Source organism: Sminthopsis crassicaudata, chromosome 2, assembly GCF_048593235.1.
Source record: "Sminthopsis crassicaudata isolate SCR6 chromosome 2, ASM4859323v1, whole genome shotgun sequence".
Lineage (NCBI taxonomy): Eukaryota > Metazoa > Chordata > Mammalia > Dasyuromorphia > Dasyuridae > Sminthopsis > Sminthopsis crassicaudata.
Genome location: NC_133618.1, coordinates 78,627,302 through 78,645,295, shown reverse-complemented (window position 1 = coordinate 78,645,295; position 17,994 = coordinate 78,627,302). Strand labels below are relative to the sequence as shown.

Below are 17,994 nucleotides of genomic sequence, written 5' to 3'. Positions count from 1 at the left end.
TTTCCTGCCAACATTCTAAGTTGTCTTGGACTAGAAAATTGTTTCACCCTGTCTTTTTGTGAATTCTTTCACTCTGGAATTTGTTTAGAGTCATTATTAAAAGGTATTTAAAGGGGTTTGGGGAAGAGCATAGGATTGTTCCTAACTTTACCCCTCCATCTTGGCTTTACCTCTTAGCTTAAACTTTACATCCTCCAACTATTAAAGCTTAAAATTTCACAAAGACTTTTGGACACTAAAATTAAATTACATGTAATATAAAAGCTTACTAAAATGGTGTATTGCAAAGTGTTCATTCATTATAAGGACAAGCTACCAGTGACTGCAATGATTCAGATCCTATTGGAATATTTTCCTAATTGGTTTTCTTTCTTCCGGTTTATCCCTTCTCCAATTCATCCTCTACAAAACAGTCCTAATGTATCACTATAACTCAGCATCACTTATCATTATATCTCTATATCACTATAACTCAGTGTCAGTTTCCTACTCAAAACCTTCTCAATGCCTATAAAACAGATGAGAAACTTTAGACTTTAGGTTTTAAGACCCTCTGTGATCTGCTTCTAACTTACCTCCTCAGCCTTATACTATTTATCTCCCTTTTCTATTTCTGCTGACTTGGATTATTCATCATCCCTTGTTATTGTCCTATCCCCTGTCCTCTCATATTTATGTCTTTGATCATGTTCTCAATGCATGGAATGGACTTCCCTTTCTGTCTTTTCCATTTGTTGACGTTTCTACTTTCATTCAAGGCATAATTCAGATTCTACCTCCCTCATGAAAGCTTCTTTGATATCTTCCCTCTGGAAAATCATTAAAATTGTTGGAGCTTTACTTTCCTCATCTGTAAAATGGCAACAAACTATCCACTTTAGCTACCTCACAGGATGGTTGTGAAGACCAAATGGGATTAAAAAAACATGAAATGCTATGTTGTAAGTGAGATGTTATTGTTTTTATTATTGTTGTTATTTTGTTCTCTTCAATGGAATTCATTTTAAAACTATTTCTATTGTTATTTTCATTCCCCTTCTCTTATTTTTTCCATATATTTCTTCTTTTCTTGTTCATCCTTGTTCTTCAGAGATGCCTAATACTGGTTTTCTAAAGTTGTCAAACAGGAAAAAAAAAACAATAAGAAGTCTTATTTTGAGTCTGTCATTTGAGGGGAAGTTGATTTCCAGCTTCCCATTTAAGAAAAGTACATTCCTAGTGTAGGAACTAACCAGTCAACCCCTAACAATAGAAATATATTGTAGGAGGGGGATAAACCAATTTCTCATCTGAGAACAATTCACTGTGTAGGTGGAAAGCAAAGTTTCCCATAAATGAAAGATTGGGACATTGTGTCATATATCTCTTCATCCAGTCTTTAGCATAGCACAATGCCTTTTATAAAGTATGCATTTAATTTGATCTTTGTAAAATCAAGTAGATAATTGAGAAAAGTCTTAACTATTAAAAATTTTCCTATTTATTAGGATAGGAGGTTAGTAACATACTATGTGTTTGGTTAGAAATTTCTTTTGGATAAATCTAGTCTATTGAATGCACAGTAAAGAATGATCTTTTTAAAGTAGATATAAGATGGTGGAAAATCCTCTATATTAGAGCTTCACCTGTAAGAACTTGGGTTGTGTCTGTAAAGTGCTAAAAGGACTAGTATTAAAAGTTTAAAAATTCACTCCTGATCTATGTATAATACCTCATTTCTATGAAAGAATGAGCTTGAAAAGAAAGTTTGTGAGCTGATGGAAGAAAAAAATGTGAATGGCATTTGAAAAACTTTGGAATTGTAAAGGGTAGGTACTAAATTTTGGGAATAAAAATATGGGAAGACTCAAAGAGATATTGAAAAAAGAGAATGGAAAGGACTCAAACTAAAGGAGAAGGAAGAAAAAGACAAAGACTAAAGAAAATGGTCAAGAGAGAAGTATGAATCAAGTTCAAGGAAATTAATGAAAAGAAAGATGTAAATAGCAGCACTGGAAGAGAAGTTGAGTTGAAAGAAATTATGAAGGAGAAGGACAAGATAGTTGGAGGAGAGATGTGAATGAATGAAAAATTCACCTAATACATAGGGGGCCATTGAGGGTGACTATCCAGTCATTACCTAGTAGAGTTGGCCTCTGTAGCACAATAAACTTGCCTTGTTGCCATGTTGTTTCCTTCCAGCTCTCTTCTTTCTCATTCTTGCTCTGCAAACAACCAGTGTCAATACTACATTTGTCACTGGAAAAAAAATTAAAAAGTGGCTGCCCACTGGCTTCCCTTACATTTCCTGTAGCTCCTTAAACTCTCTTTCTTGGACCTTGCTGCATTGCATATGCAAGTATGTATCCTTGTCTCCTGGCATACAGTAGCCCCTGAATTATTGTTTATCCATTAATTTATCCACTAATTCAAGTCATAAGAGAGTCCTATGTATTCCCTTTTTAAATGGAAGAAGGATTTCAATGTGAAAATAAAGAAGAAAAAAAGTTAAAGAGGAAAAGTTTGGCATAATGAATAAAACACATGGCTTACATCTAGGAAGACCTAATTTTAAATCCTACTTCAGCCACACTAGATGTGTGACTCTAAGTAAATCACTTAATCTCTATGTTCCTTGTTTTTTTCATCTTCAAAATAAGGGGATCAGACTTCATGTTCTCTAAGTTCCTTTTATCCCAAACTTTATGGTCCTGTGAAAAAAAGAGAGTGGAGAATTCTGCCTTGTATTGGGCATTTCAAGGGAGGGAGAATGTCAAAAAGAGAAGGAGAATATTGGTACCATTGAACCAAAGAAATCATTACAAGGCTCCAAAAGAGAATAAAGCTCTGCATCCTGAAGAAGCAGCTATTTGTCCTCTAAGGAGTTACTTCACATTGGTGTCAGTTGAGAGAGCATCCTATAGGAGTCAGAAAAAGGAGAGACTCCATTGTGTCCCACTGCCTTCTTACTCTGTATGATCACTTTGACTCTAGCCCCTTTCTCATACAAACTTAGAAGTACTCAAACTGATCATTCTCACTCCTTCACTCTTCTCCCAGCTCTACTCCTGACTTTCTGGATTTCTGTACCATGCCCCTATGTAAGTACCTTATCTTCCTTCCCCCCAATTTCTCAGTTTCCTTTCATATATTGACTTTTTCTCCAATTAGAGTGTAGGGTCCCTGAGGAAAGCCTTTCTTTTTGCTTCTATTTCTATCCCCATAACTCAGGATGGTGCCTGGCACATAGTAGGTGCTAACTAAAAACTTGTTGACGTAGTTGTTACTGGCAGTTGATGAATCCAAGCTGAGGACTACTGACACACCTGTTTGTAAATCTAATAAACAACAGAGAAATCTGCCTACAACCTCAGGCATGTTGCCAAATTGTGACAGGGAATGTCTCAATATTTAACAAACCAGATGGCTACTACCCATATCTAGCAATTTATACGTATATAATATTGCCCAAAGGAACTTGGAAAGAATTGCTAAAGATTTCATTATCTTAGGCAAGAAATTTAGGGGCACATGTGTTTTTCTTACAGATATTGCCCATAGCAGGCAAAGGATTCTGTAGGAAAAGGCAAACTTCCAGGAAAAAATTGCAAAAATTCACTGGGAGCTCCCTTTTCTTTCTTACTCCTTATCTCATATCACTCAGATCACTTCCCCCTCCATGTGCTTCTTCATTCTTGCTTCTCACAAAGAGGTGGCCCTTCTTGCCAAGATTTTTACATTTACCCTTGATTTTATCTCTTCCTGTCTTCTCTAGAAGATTGGACCTGCCATCATTCCTACTGTCTATTTTCATTCTCTTCTTATCTATTGGTTCTTTCTCTGCTGCCTACCAACATGCCCATATTTCCCCATCCTTGAAAATACTCATTTAATCTAAGCACCCTTGTGAGCTATCATCCTATAACTCTTCTCACTTTCCTTCTTATCCTCCTTGTTTAAGTCATATACATTGGATACTTCAACTTTTTCTAAATTCTCTGCAGTCTGGCTTTTGGTTTTATCATTCAACTGAAATTATTTTCTCCAAAACTACCAATGATCTTTTAAACACCCAATCTGAGTTTTTTTTCAATCTTCACCATTCTTGATATCACTGAGCCTTTGACCATACTGTCACTTCTTTCTGGATTCTCTTTTCTAGATTTTCAAGACACTGATCTCTCTTGTGTGACTCCTTCCCTGTAACTTTTATTGATTCTTCATTCATGTCAAACTCACTAAACGTGGATGTTCTGATCCTTCTCTTTTTTCTCTATATCATATTGATTTATAATCCTCTCAGCTCACATGAGTTCAATTATCTTTTTTTGTGGATGATTCTTAGTTATATAGATCCCAACTTCATCTCTAAGTTCCTAATCTCTAATCCTATCACCAACTGCCTTTTGGATGTATCAAACTGGATGTCCCATGACCATCTCAAACTAAATCCAGCATTTTCAAAACAAAACCCACTATCTTTCTCACCAAACTCCTTTCTTCTAAACTTCCTTTTATTATTAAGGGTGTTAACATCCTTTTAAGCTTGAAACCTCTGCTTCATCTTTGAGTCATCATTTTCACTCCATGTATCTAATCTGTTGCCAAATCTTGTTTTTTACTTTCAAAATATCTCTTTAATGCTTCCCTTTTCCTCCTCTCACAAATCCCACATCAGTTTAGACTCACATCTCCTCACTGTTAGACTAGTGAATAACTTCATGGTTCACTTAGCTGCCAATGTGATTTTCTTAAGGTACAGATGGAGCTACGTCACTCCCTTGATTGATGAGATCTATCACCCTATCACTTCCAGGAGAAGATGTAAAATTGTCTGTTTGACATTTAAAGCTCTTCTATACCTGTTCCCTTCCTATTTTTCTAGTCTTAAATGTTACTCCAATCTATGAACTCTATAATTCAATTACACTGCCTTATTTGCCATTCCTCAAGTACAACACTACATTTTATACCCATGCCTTTGCATTTGTTTGTATTGGTTATTTCTAATGTCTCTTACATTCACCTTTCAGCTTCCCTAGTTTCTGTCAAGATTAAACTCAAATACACCTTTTTTTTTTTTTTTTTTTTTTCCCTGAGGCAATTGGGGTTAAGTGATTTGCCCAGGATCACACATCTAGGAAGTGTTAAGTGTCTGAAATCAGATTTGAACTCAGGTCCCTCTGACAAATATCCCTTCTTTAAAAGATCGTTGCCAGTTATTCCAGATGCTTATGCCTTCCTCTCTCAAATTACCTTTATATATTATCTATAAATTTCACATGTGCCAAGTTATTTATGTTGTTTATCTCATTAAAATGTGAGCTTTTAAGAGGTTAGCCCAATTTCTGGCACATATTAAACACTTAATATATATTGGTTTTCTAAGTTTTGATTGATTTGGGAAGTAGACATCTGGCTAAGAAGATTGTATCTGAGAAGGAGATTTATATTTCAAGACTATGACTGGAAACAGAAATTATAGCTAACTGACCAAGGATGGGATATTGCTGATTAGGATTATTTTCTTGGAGTAGTCTAGATTTGACTACATTTGACTCTAATCTAGTCAAAAGAGCTTTACCCGTAAAAAGAAGAGGGAAAATGCTTATATATATATATATATATATATATATATATATATATATATATCCATACAGAGTTAGCATAAAAAATAGTCACAAAGTAGGAAGATAAATTGTTGTTGTTAAGTCATTTTTCAGTCAAGTCCTACTCTTTATGTCCCTATTTGGGATTTTCTTGGCAAAGATAACTGGAATGGTTTGCCATTCCCTTCTTCAGCTCATTTTACATATTAGAAAACTGAGGCAAACAGGATTAAGTAGTTTGCCCATAGTCCCATAGATGATAAGTATCTGGGACCAAATTTGACCAAAATTGTGTCTTTTTGACTCTAGACTCAGTACTTCAACCAATGTGTTACCTAGAAAGGGATAAATCTTTTCCTGTTTAAAAAAAAAAAAAAAAAAAAGGAAAATGGATCCAGTAAGCTTGACTTTGATTATTGGCAAAAATTGGAACTACAAAGAAATGATTGCTGAACAAATGGAAAATCAAACGGTGATCACAAAAAATATCAGTATGACTTCATTTAGAACAGCTTATGGAAGACTAAACTAATTTCCTCTTTAGCCAGAATTTACCTAAATTTTTACCACAGCCACACTCTTCTTCTGCTCAAGAAGCTTCATTGGCTCCTTATTGCCTCTTGAAATAAAATAAAGGCATCTTTGGGGGACATTAAAAGCTCCTCATAGTATGGTTCTAGCTCACTTTCCTGGACTTATTATATTCTACTTCCCTTCATGCAATGTACATTTTAATCAAACTGGAAGTCTTACTGTTGATGACATTTTTTCTTTTGCCTCTGATTGTACAGGTTGTCTCCTATGCTTAAAATATTGTTCCTCATTACCACTTTGCTATGAGATCCTAACTTTTCTTGAAAGCTTAGATAAAACTCTTACAAAAAACTTGCCTGATTGCCCCACCTTTTAGTGTCCATCAATTGCTTTGAATTTATCTTATGTTTACTTATCTATCTTATTTGTATACCCAGTAGAATATTGATTCCTTCAAGGGTTGATTATCATTATAAACACAATGATTTGTGGTTTGGCATACAGTTAGTACTTAATAAGTGCTTCTTAAACCCAATGGAAGTAAATGAGTTTTTTAAACTTGTCTAATGGAAAAACTTGAGCTAGATGAAAAAGATAATTAGGTAGAGATGAAATAGATTGACTCATTGGACTCAAAGTAATCTTAATGTTTCTGTGTTAACTTGTAAGTGGATCTCTAGCGGAATATCCTAGAGATCTATGATTGGACTTGGGTCATATAATATTTTTTATCAATGACTTACATAAAGACTTAGGTAGCATGCTTTATGAAATTTTTTGATGATACAAAACTAGAAGGACTAATTAATTCATTGGACAACAGCCAGAATTCAGATAACTCTTGAGAGGCTAGAATGTTGGACTAAATCTCTCATAGGACAGAATTTGATAGGGACATATGTGAAGTCTTATGCTTAGATTCAAGAAACGAACTTAACAAGTGTAAGATGGGGGTACTGGGACTCTATAGCAGTTCATCTAAAAATGCCTGGGGATTTCAATGAATTGCAAGCTCAACATAAGTCCAAAGTGTAGAATAGTAGCAAAGAAAGCTGATGGAAATTTTATTGCATAAAGAAAGGCAGAGTATCTAGGACTGGGAGGTGATAATCCTGCTGTATTCTATCCTGGTTAGATCACATCTGGAGTATTTTGCTCACTTTAGGGAGTTACATTTTAGGAAAGGAATTTTTCAGCTAGCATACATCCAAAGAAGTGCAAACAGGATGTTGATGGCTATTGGGTTTTGTTATGTGAGGGCTGATTAAAAGACCGGGATGTTTAGCTTCCCAAAGGGAGGACTTGTCTTTTGACTATTTCCCTACAAAGTAGGTACTGAATGAAAGCTTATTGACTGACTGATATCAGAATGAAAGGACATTCTATTTCACTCTAAGAAGTGGCAGATCTGAGGAATTCAGTGAAATATGGGAAGGCTTGTATAAATTAATGAAAAAGAGGGGAATACGGAATCAGGAGAATAAATACATAACGACTTACAAAACATAATTACAAAATATAACATCTTGTTAGATGGATGAGAAACGACTTGCCTATATTCAGCCATCTCTAGCCGAGGAATTTTTGCTTAATTGTTTTTCTTCATTCTCAAGGAAGGGTTCCATGTAGGCTATTGAAAAGAAGTCATTGTGGCATAAAACCAAATTTTTTATTATTGTTCAGTCATTTTTAGTCATGTCCCATTCTTTGTGGGTATTCCTCCCAGTGGGGCAAAGAAAAAGCCATTCATCTCCTATAATTCTTATCATGAGTTGCTTTGATGGAAGCCTCAGAATTATCCAGCTAACTTCAGTTGACACCAGCTGCTCTATTCTTTGCTATTCTTTGTGACTCCATTTGGGGTTTTCTTGGTAAAGATACTGAGTCGTTTGCCATTTCCTTCTCCAGCTTATTTTACAGCTGAGGAAGCTGAAGCAAATAAGGTTAAGTGACTTGCCCAGAGTCACACAGCTACTAAGTATTTGAGGCCAGATTTGAATTCAGGAAAATGAGTCTTCCTGACTTCAGGACTGGTGCTTTATCTACTGTATCAAGGAGCTGATCCAAAAGCAAATTATCACATACAAAGTCGAATATTTTCTTTAAAAAAGAGTAACTGTATTTCAGCCTCAAAGGGAGTACCTGGTCTATTGTTACCTTAAGGATCAAATATAAAATCTGATTTGGTCATAAAGTCTTTCATAGTGTAGCCTCTTACCTTTCTGGCCTCTTTATATTTTTAGTTCCCCAAACTCTTAGATCTTTGACACTGGCCTCTTTTGTCTTCCTTTCATACAACACTCCATCTTCTCACTTATAGCCTCAGTTCCCCATGCTTGAAACTCTATCTTACCTCATTTTCACCTTTTGGATTTTCCTGGTTTCCCTCCAGTCTCAGATAAAGTCTGCTTTGCACAAATAGCCTTTCCATACCCTACTTAATCTTCGTGCCTTCCTTTGAAAACTATCCTGTTTGCACATAATTATTTGTGCATTTTCTCTCCCATTTGACTGTTAGCTCCTTGAGAGCAGGGACCCTTTTACTTCCTCCTTTTTATCACCAGTGTCTGGCACCTAGTAGCTACTTAATAAATTTATATTGACTATGTGACTCTATCAATCACAAAACCTCAGATGAGTGAGAGTAGAACAATCCAGCCAATTAAATTTCAAATCAAACACTTGTTTTCAAGATGCAGGATTTTTTCTCCCTTCTGAGAACACTAAGGTGATTCTCACATGAGCTTCACCTTCTCTCTGACAAATGTGACCAGTGAGTATCAACACAAGGCAAGACACAAGCCAGTGAGATACATACTCATTTAAGGAGGTTGCCGGAATCAGAGAGGTTGCTCTGTATAAAGCCTAGCTGAAAGATTTCTCTATTGATGGTGAAGCTCCCCAGCTGCTTCTGTTTGGCAATGACCATATACTAATTGCAGAGAATGCCAGAATACTGCAAAGGATGAAGTTACCAGGTTCTCTTATTCAATTCTATTCTGAAATGGAAACTCAGAGGCAGACTCATCTGCCCTGGATTTAGAGAAATGGTACTAGATAAAACCAGTCCTATCAGTCTCTCAGCATTGCTCCTTTGCTTGAGTTCATCCTGGTTGGAGAGCATGACTAAGAGTAAGTCATCCATGGCTCTTTTTCTATGTACTTTTCCCAAATAGGAGAAAGAACACAAGACTAAGTCTAGCACCCAGGTACTCTCTTCTCTCATTTACCTGTCAGACTATTCATGAATGTAGCATGTAAGGTCTCAAGCCCTCAGCTTTCACACTTGCCCACATGGATAGTCTCAGGTCACTTCTTAGAAATAATGCCAGGCATGAGTGGTCTGGTATATCTCTGTCTTCTGCCCATACTACACATATTCCCATGGTGTCAAGGGCTCAAATGCTCAAATTGCAGGCAGGAAGAAGTACCAGGTCATAAAAGATAGGGTACTTAACCTGGAATCAGTAGGAGCTGAATTCAAATCCTGTCACAGACACTTAGTGATTTTATTGGACTACTTGCTCTTGCTCACACAGGACACTCTATCTCCCATTTCTATAACTTTGTATAGCTAGAATGCTCTCCCCCATGACCTCTGATTCAGATTCTATGGTTTCCTTTAGGCCTCAGTTAAAATGCCACCTGCTTTAGGAGGTCTTTTCTATTCCTCCCTCATGCCCATCTTGTTCTACATTGGTATTCTTTCTAAGGTTCCTTCCATCACTTCTGTATTTAAATTCTATATTCTGATTTATATGTTGGGGCTTCCATGTACACACACACACACACACACACACACACACACACACACACATATATATATATATATGTATGTATATATGTATATATATATATGTACAATTGCACATATTTTTAAACACCAATATCTCTCAATAATGCTATATGTTTGCAAATCATAGAATACCACCATCTTAGAGGAATCATCAATATTGTAAATGATTTAAATATAGGTGGTATATACAATTCAATTGTGGTTTAGTGGCAGTATTGACTTTCATGGAAGTATAAAAGGGATAAAAGACATCACATATGACACGTATAATTGGGAAGGTGGCCCAGTTAGATAGCAAGAATGAAGAATAGCAGACAAATAATACGGACTGCTATTCTTGTAAAAAAAGATAGAAAGATATGGACTAGATGAAAATATAATTAAGGGATTTAGCATTAGTGGCTTTAGTGGACTCAAAAAGTCATTCTTGTTTCCCTAGCCCTATAACTTCTGAAATAGGCAATAGTCAATACACATTTGTTAAGTGCTTTTCTATATCCCAAACAGCTGAGTGATACATACAGTGGATAGAGCACTGCGTCTGGAGTCAAGAAGACTTATTTTCCTGAGTTCAAATCCAGTCTTGGACATTCACAAGCTATGTGACCCTGATCAAGTCACTCAACTTTGCCTCTGTTTCCTCATCTGTAAACTAAGTTGAAGAAGGAAATAGCAAACTACTCCAGTATTTTTGCCAAGAAAATCCCAAAAGCCTTCATGAAAAGTCAGAGATTATTGGGAAACTCCTAAATAACAAAAGTCTCAAGCACGGTGCTAAGTGCTAGGATAAACATAAGAAAAAGTTGATCCCTATCCTCAAGAACCTTATAATCTAATGGAGGAAGATAAGAAAGAGATGAAAAGTAGGAGGGAGGGGCACCATAGGATGTTTTTGGAGTTGAAACCAAGCAGAGTAGTTGATGGTAACTGAAGTTAGCTGGATAATTCTGAGCCTTCCATCTAGGCAACTCATGATAAGAATTATAGGAGATGAATTGCTTTTTCTCTGCCCCACTGGGAGGAATACCCTTATTGATGAGCTAAGAGATCCATTAAAGTTTTTATCTCTTTTAAACTCCATCCAAATCTATGGAAATTCCCCTTTATTTGAATGATTTGAGGTCATTCCACAGAGATTACTTTGGGAGTAAAAAGCTGTTCATTCAGACAAAATACAGTTCCTTAAAACAAAGAAATCCACCAGGTCAAATTCAGTTCATATACACACATGCTAGCACACACACAACCCACCTTTTGGGAATACATTCAACAATGCTTTTTTTTTTTTTTTCCTTTCTTTTTTCTTTTTTTCTTTTTTTTTTTTTTGTGCATATTATCCTCTGTCTCCATAGGACGAGACTGTATAATTTTAACCAGAGTATGTTTTGTCTTCAGACTTTTGTTTGGAGGAATTACTCCTATCATTAATGGCCTGCAGCTGAGCAACTTGAGCAGGCGCTTTTGGTCCAATGAAATTGGGTAGCCAGAATGTTAGTTGGATGACAGCAGGATTAGACCATTTCTGAAGGCAATCTGCTGCTTTTAGCTTGTAAAATAATCAGTAATTTTGGAGGAGGGAACAAACAAAGGAAAGGAAGGGGAAAGGAGAAAGAGAGAGAGAGACAGAGAGACAGAGAATCAGAGGGACAGAGGGACAGAGACACACACACACAGAAACAAGACAGAAAGACAGAGACACACAGAGACAGAGACAGACAGAGAGAGGAGAGAGAGACAGAGAAAGAGAGGGACCCTACTGCCTTTAGAAGCTATCTTGCAGCCCAACACAGGAAGCAAGAGGCTGTCTGCTTTATAAAAGTGAGCAGACCAGAGTCTCTCAGATGATCATTTGCTCTGAAAGAACATTAAAGATCATCCTCATTTTATTCATGGGGAAGTTGAGAACCTGAAGTGATGAAGGTCACTTAGCCAGTTAGTGATACAAGGTCCAAACTAGACCTTCTTTCTCAGGTCCATTTGGGCAATAACAGTATAAATTCATATGTATATACATATATATGTGCGTGTTCAGTGTAGTATATGTGTGTATGTGTGTTGTATATGTTTAAGTCTATGTATGTATATATATATATATATATATATATATGTACACACACACACATATATTTGTGTATCTGGGTATCTCTGTCCCTATATATGCATGGATCTACAAACACAGACATATGTGACTCTATGTATATGTCCAGATATGTATAGAGATAGGGATATGCACATGAACCTATGTATGTCCATGTCTCTGTGTATATATACACACATATACATGCATTTATACATATGTGCACATTTACATACATTCATATACAAACACACACATTATGTACATATACTCACACATACACAATCGAAAGGAACTTTAGAGGCCATCATCCTTCAGTCCAACCTTCCTTCAGTTTTACAAATAAGAAAATGGAAGCCCAGGGAAATTAAGTGACTTGCAGGGAAATAGAGATAGTAACCAATGAATGAAATAGCATTTAAGAAATCATTACTGTGTGCAAGGGCACTTTGCTAAACTTGAGAAGGCAAAGAAAAGTAAAAACATAGTCTTTGTCTTTAAGGGTCTCCTATTGCAAAAGGGGAAGCTAATGTCCAAGTAACTCTCTATGTATACAATTTGTACAGAACAAATGAAGAATTGACTGGGTATGGAGTTAAGAAAGACTTCCTGCAGAAAGGGGATTTGAGCTGTCTTGAAGCAGGCTATGGGACTCAACAAGGGGAGTTCTAGGCTGGAAGAACAGACAATGCAATTGCAGGAAGGTGGGGAGTTTTCTAGGAACCTCACGTAAGGGAGGGAGGCAGAATTTGAATGTGTTCTCTATCCCAAGTCATTTTTCCCTCATTATTATCATTTTACATTTCTAGGGCAGGCAGGTCACTGTTACTCCTTTTCTCTTATGCTAAAACATTATGTTTTCTCCTTTGTACAGCATGGCCCAGTTCTGGTTCTGACATCAGAGTATCTGGATTCATATCACCTTTGATGATAGTTCACCTGTGTGATCCTGAGCAAATCACTTAATCTCCATGGGTCTCAGTTTCCTAATCTGTAAAACTGGTGGGTTGAATTGGAAATACTCTGAAGTCTCTTCCAGATCTAGATTTATAACCCCATAATCCTATGATCCAATCCAATCCTTGAGAGGCACTTCACCATTCCTACTGGAATTACTGAAGAGTGGGTTAAGTAAACTAAGGCAGAAGGTGTAGAGATTGAAAAGGTAATATGATAGAAGGGAAGAGCACCAGACGTATGGCTGAAAGACACAAGCTTGAATCCAGACTTACAAGGACACTTTCAGATTGAAACAGTCAGATTAAGAGATTGAATAGGGCCTGTACACCTCCTTGGAGAAATCAAATCCATTTTGTGATGGACTGGATCACAGTTTAAACAACTTGTATAAGAGGGAAAAGCCATCTTAGGAGCAAGCATGGAACACAGGGAAGCCCAAGATATGGTAGAGAGAGGAGAGAAAGAGAGAGAGGAGAGTTGTTGGTTGTTGGTATCCTAGGAAAGTCCTAAGATTATGATAGTTCTTTCTCCAATTTTCCCTTTAGATTCCTTTCTATTCACAGACACTATACAATCTAATTTGCTGTTTCTTTACCCAGATATTTCTAGTTAGATAAAACTTGCCTCAGCTGCAGAGTCCATAGGCAAACTAAAAAAGAGATACAAATGTAAAGTTAGACAGAAAGCCCAACCTCTGCTTAGGTACTAGGAGTTTTCCTAGACAGGATCTCAAGGCAATTATGAATGAATTTAGAACTTTCTGTCTAAAATAAACTCCTTAAAGTCAAAAAGTAAGAAACCAAGTGGAATTCAGAGGCCATTATATTGTCCCCAAATTTAAAATGAACTAAATATTCTCATAGGTTGTTGCAAATTAGGTACTAATTTGTAAATTATTTGGAATAATTTTTTTCTTCTATTTTTGGGAGTTTAAATAATGAAATAAATTTCCTTTTTTGTTATTTATGTGCAATTTAATTTTGTCTGGCTTCCACTTAAGCAGGATTTTTTTTTGTATAAACATTTTATTTTAAATAAATTGTGATAAAAATCTTAATTTTAATCCATGTCTAAGAATATATCAACTCTTTTATGATTACTATAATCTGCTGATAATTGTGATTTTTGTAGTTATCATTGTTTCTAATTCTATTAGTGGAATTTTTCATATTTGTTGGGTAAATCTTAGTCTTATGGAGTATGAGAATGGCATTTGAAAAATATTATAGATATTTGGAGACTGATATTCATAAGAGACTATTGAATAAGTAATAGAATATGTGTCTACTGAGAAGAATGTTACAGATTTCATGGATATCAATATAAGAGATATGGGAGACTATACAAAAGTATATATGAGGACCAAGTCAAGAGCATCCATTAAGGGTTTGCTCTGTGAATTACCAGAGTCTTTGAACATTCAAGAATACTTCAAGAAGAGTAGATAGGGTGCAGTACTTAGAAATTGAGTCATAGTCCTCCTTTTGAGGAGAAGGAATTATGGAACACATTTGGAACATTAATACATGGAAATGATAATCCAGCATAGCATCTGAATTTCAGGTTTGAAGATAGGTTGGCGTTTTACCTTATATAGAATATTAGAGAAGGGCTTTTCCTGGTCAAATATGCTTAAGTAATGATATTACAATATATGGACGCTAATAATCATAAGAAGCTACTGTCAGATTTAGGTCTGTATTTTCTAGGCCAAGGCTATTTCTCCTACTATTACCTAGACATCCTTGGGAAGAAAGCTTCCACAGCTCAAATAACTGTGTGGCTTGGAATTATCCATACTTGAAGAAGCCTAGATAATAAACTTTAACTATTAGAAAGTTTTCCCAGAGTTAAATTCTAGAATGAAGAGTCAAAAAGAGAAAATAAAGGCTTTGGGGAAGGTTCCTAAGATTGAACCTAGAGTACTTGCTGAGATTGGGGAAGGCCACAGATGACATTGTGCTAATTTATTTACTGAATAGAGTTGAATACCAATCAAACCTCTAATGCCATCTCTCCCATAGCTATTTGGGAACATATATTTGCTAATCCACTGGGGAATCTTCCAGGTTTCTAATGGCCACTGCAATTCACTGGGGATTTCATTAAGCAAAATTCCCCAGGAAATTTCAACAGAGGTGTTCTTGGAGCCAAAACCCTAGTGGCTCTTTGGCTCAAATCAAAAGCCAGACACTTCCTGACTTCCCACACAACTTACTCTATGCATTTCTAGTCTCACATGATTCAGTGAACACATTGTTCTCTCCAATGGTAAACCATCCTTAAAATCAGAGAGTTCCAGATGATTCTCATGAATGTGTGAACTTGATAGAATTATCCCCTCAAACCTTGCCCAACACACAACGTGAGAAAGTTTCCGTGATTCTGATTTCATAACATTAGGAATTTTGAACAGAAAAGGACCTTGAAAACCATTTACTCCAATCCTATCTGACACTTAAAAAATAAAGAAACAAAAGTCCATTGGAGTTAAGTGATTTTCCCAGTGTCCACAGATATTAAGTATCAGAAGGACGATTGAACCTCAGATTTTCTGACTTGAAAAGCAATTTTCCTCCCTGAATTACAGAACTTACTAAACATCAAGAAATCTGTCAGTTTTGTTCTAGAAAACTCAAATTCATTGATCATTGGTAAAAACATTTTAAATTCCCTTTTACCATTTTTATTTCATTTTTATTAGGGAGCTGTCTCTAAAAAATGACTAGACCATCATGACAGACACTGGCAGGTGACTTTTCCTCACTGCACTGAATTACATCAGGCCTTGTTTCTTAAGATTTTGTGATCAATTGACAGTGTAAAATTAGCTTTTCTTTTCTCACCTTACTCCTTTTCTTGGAAAGGATTGTGAGATCATAGATTTACAACTTCAAGGAAACTTGGAAGCCATGAATCAATCAATCAAGTATTTATTAGACTGATTATTATATGCCAGGTATCACTAGGTTCCAGGGATTGAGAAACAACAAAATTCCTTCCTTCCTTCCTTCCTTCCTTCCTTCCTTCCTTCCTTCCTTCCTTCCTTCCTTCCTTCCTTCCTTCCTTCCTTCCTTCCTTCCTTCCTTCCTTCCTTCCTTCCTCCCTCCTTCCCTCCTTCTTTCCTTTCTTCCTTCCTCCCTCCTTCCCTCCCTCCTTCCCTCCTTCTTTCCTTTCTTCCTTCCTTCCTCCTTCCCTCTCTCCTTCCCTCCCTCCTTCCTTCCTTCCTTCCTTCCTTCCTTCCATGATCCTAGAGAAATATTTAATCCTGCAAATGGAGGTGATATTGAAGTTCTCCTACCAGATGGTGAAAGAGCACTGCATAGAGGAAAGAATGCTGAGCATGAAATGGGCAAGAGTTGAATTTGATTCAACTTCAAAAACAGGATTCAAATTCAATCCTGATTCTGGCATTTAATCATTTAGTTTCTTTGAGCCCCTCAGTTTCCTCATCTTTAAAGTGGATATGACAACACTTGTGGTGAGGATCAAACTAGATATTTTTTTTGTTATTGTCTTGCTATTTTGTCTGTTTTAATAGTCATGCACTAAAATGTTATGTGCTCATTATATTTGTATTGTCCAACTATGAATTTGTGTTCTTGTTATTTGTCTTTTATTGTTGAAAGTAGTTTAAATTATAGTTTAAATTTTATCAATGCCAGTCTGGAGAATATCTTGATAGATTGGCTCCCACGTGTTTCATATATTTAGAGGTATTTTTAAAAATATTTTATTTGAAAAAAAAGTAAGAGAAAAGAAAGACAAAACAAAAGAGAACATTGTCATGTGTCAAGCAGAACATCAAGGAGGATTCAAAATATATAACAACAAATTATCAGATCAAGATAGTATATATATATATATATATATATATATATATATATTAGTAGAAAAAATCATATGTCCATTTTTTCTTTACTTCCTTGTAATTTTCTTTGGTTCTCTGCTGGGCACCTTAGTTACTTTATTCTTTTTTTCCCCCACCTCCACCCTCAAACAAGCTACGGTAAAAAAAAAAATACATATGTAGATATATACATACATACACACACTCACACCACATTCTCCCCCCCCATCTTTCCTGTCCCTGCTGCCTCTTTAATTAAACTCTGTTCCCTAACTTGCCTTGCTATTACTAAACCTCTCCCCATCCAAAGATCCCTCCCTTGTCTAATTCCCTCACCCTTTGCTCTCCCATCCACCCATTCCTCCCCCTTATTTCTTTATAGCTTTTAGAGGGTACTATACACTTACCCTTCATGGTATATATGTAGTGTTGCTTATTGGACAGCATTTCTAGAGTGATTTGTGAGCTTTAAAAGTGCTGTATAAACATTAACTATTACCATCATTATTATAAGATTCAGCTGGAAATAGAGCTCTCTTTGAGCAAGAAGAGATTTATGCCTTAAGGGGAAAAAAAGGACTATTTTACAATGACTCTTCATTTACAGAACTCAAAGTACTTTATAAACATTGGTCTCATTAATTCTGCCCTGACCTCTTCCCTGTTCTTCCCTCCCAAAGGAAGCCCCGGCCCAAGCACTTCCTATCCAAGGAGTCCCTAAAGGCTGAGTGTCTACAGAACCTGGCACAGAGGCATGGCTGGAAGAGCAGTTTCCCAGCTCCCAGGGCATCCAACTCAGCACCATGGCTTGGAACAGAGCTGTGGAGCATTGAGTGAATGGGCTCAAAAAAGTCAAATCTACAGCTGGTAAAATGATTTTTCTAAAGGGAATTTCTGACTCTGTCTCCTCCATGCATCCCCTCACATCTTCCTTGATCTTTAACAAATTCCAGTGTCTCCCTATTTCCTCCATCCCATAATCCTGCTTGGCTTTCAAAGACTTTCATACCCTTTTCAGTTTTTTAACACCTATTTTGGGGCAGCTAGCTGATGCATTGAATGCTGGTTCTGGAGTCAGGGAGTCCTGATTTCAAAACCAGCCTTAGACACTAACTAGTTGTATGACCCTAAACAGGTCCTTTAACCCAATTTGCCTCTATTTTCTCAACTATAAAGTGAGCTGGAGAAG

General features: G+C 36.4%; 1 long non-coding RNA gene across 1 annotated transcript; it reads right to left on the bottom strand.

The window, feature by feature from the left end:
* Nucleotides 1-942: 942 nt before the first annotated feature.
* Nucleotides 943-17,271, bottom strand: LOC141553223 (uncharacterized). The gene is made up of 3 exons (XR_012485326.1): nucleotides 17,213-17,271; nucleotides 2,120-2,238; nucleotides 943-1,110 (listed from the first exon to the last, which is right to left on the bottom strand). It is a non-coding gene; the product is annotated as an uncharacterized LOC141553223 (long non-coding RNA).
* Between the last annotated feature and the right edge of the window lie 723 nt (nucleotides 17,272-17,994).